This window comes from Plecotus auritus (genome assembly GCF_963455305.1).
Source record: "Plecotus auritus genome assembly, chromosome: 1".
NCBI lineage: Eukaryota > Metazoa > Chordata > Mammalia > Chiroptera > Vespertilionidae > Plecotus > Plecotus auritus.
In genome coordinates, this window is record NC_137770.1 from 51639250 (window position 1) to 51641284 (window position 2035).

Below are 2035 nucleotides of genomic sequence, written 5' to 3' on the forward strand. Positions count from 1 at the left end.
AGTGGTTACTATGGTCTCTACATCTATGATATCCCCTGCCCTTCCCTTTAGCCCCCTGGGATTTTTCTAGGGGCGGGTACTGATTCAAGATTGGCCAATCAGCACTCCTCCCCTCTCCCCAGGATTGTTCAAACTTGAATTAAGAGTGCTATTCCCTTTCTAGTGGTAGAAATAGTAAGATTTAAAACTTGGGGGTGCCATATTTCCAGACAATATGAGGAAAGCCAGTCTTGAGAGAAACTGAAACCAATCCAGCAAGGGAAGCAAAGAAGTAAAAGAGTTCTCGTGGTGTTAAAGTTTCTGGTTATAGAAGTTCCTAAAGCCTCAGTTCATCACTCTCCCCACCCCCTTTGTTTGGCTGTTCAACCTTCTTTGGCTTTCTTGAGCTAATTCTTATTCTTTCTTCACTTTTGCCCAAACAAGTTCAAGTTGGATTTCTGTTACTGGTAACCAAGAGTCCTGGATAACATAAATACCACACATCCACAACTAATCTGGACTACCTGCTGATCCTGAGCACACTTTGCTTATACTGTTCTTTGTATCTAAAATGTTCCCTATTCCCACAAGTCCAAAACTAACCACTCAATCTTAAAGACCCATTTCGCATGAACTATCCCTGACCCAACCTGCTAGAATTTACCTCTTCTAAGCTCTTGTACTCAGAACTTTCTAATATCTATCTATATCTATATCTATATCTACATCTATATCTATATCTACTGTATATCTATATCTATAATCTATATACTAGAGGCCCAGTATACGAATTCGTGCATGGGTGGGGTCCAGTTGGCCAGGCCTATTGGGAGGAGGAGATGTTGGGAGGTTGCCTGCCCCAATCAGGGCCCGATCAGGGCTGGCTGGGGGGAGGGGTTGCGGGTGATTGGCTGAATGGGATGAGGGGGGCTGATTGGGGGCCAGTGGCCTGGGGGAGGGGCCATGGGTGGTTGGCTGGCTGGCCCTGCCCCCTGATCAGAGTTGGAGGGGCCGATCAGGGGGTGGAGGCCCATCAGGGGCAGAGCCGGCCAGGGGGAGGGGCTGCAGGAGGTTGGCTGCTGGCTCCGCCCCCTATTGGGTGGGGGGTCAAGCAGGGGAGGGGCCAGCCAGGGGGAGGGGCTGTGGGCTGATGGGGTGAGGTGGGGCCAATCAGGGGTGGGGCCCGACAGGGGGAGGGGCCGAGGGAGGTTGGCTGGTTGGCCCCAAGCCCTGACTGGTCTGGTTCGCTGGCTGCAGTGGGTGTCATAGCGATGGGTTGTTCTGGTTGTTCTGGTCACTGGCTTTTTATATACATAGATATTCTCTGTACTATTTTTTAATTTTTTTTTTATCGAGAGAAAGAGAGAGAGAGAGAGAGAGAGAGAGAGAGAGAGAGAGAGAGAGAGAGAAACATAGATGTGAGAGAGAAACATGGATTGGCCCGTTAAGGCCCTGCCTGGGGATTGAACCCAGAACCTAGGTATGTACCCTGATTGGGAATCCAACCTGAAACCTTTTAATGTATGGGAGGATGCTCCAACCAACTGAGCCACCTGGCCAGGGTTCCACTATTTTTTTTTCTAGAACAAAGATTTGCCTTGTTCATCTTGTTCCCACTGTGCTATCAGTGTCTGGCATGGATAGCATTAGATAAATGTTAGTTCTCTTCTTCTTCCCCTTCCTCATTATAGGCACACTTTTTCCCTGTAGCTTCATTTTCTTTGTCTGACATCAACATTCCATTCCCTGCTTCTGAGTGAGAAAATGTTCATATGTGTCTGCCCCAGGCAGTTGTGTTTTGATAACACAATACTAACAAACTGTTGTAAAAATAATTTATTTAAAAATGGTTACAAAGGGGACATCTATAATACTTCCAACAACAAAGATAAATTGAAAAAAATGGTTACTTCATTGAAGGCTTAAGTAACTAGTGTGGGAAGTTGTTAATACTGTTTAGATGGTGGGTTGTTTTGGTATACATGATATTTCACTTAGAATATGGATTTCATATAGGAATCCTATAAGGTTTGCATTTAGCAAGAAGGAACTCCAT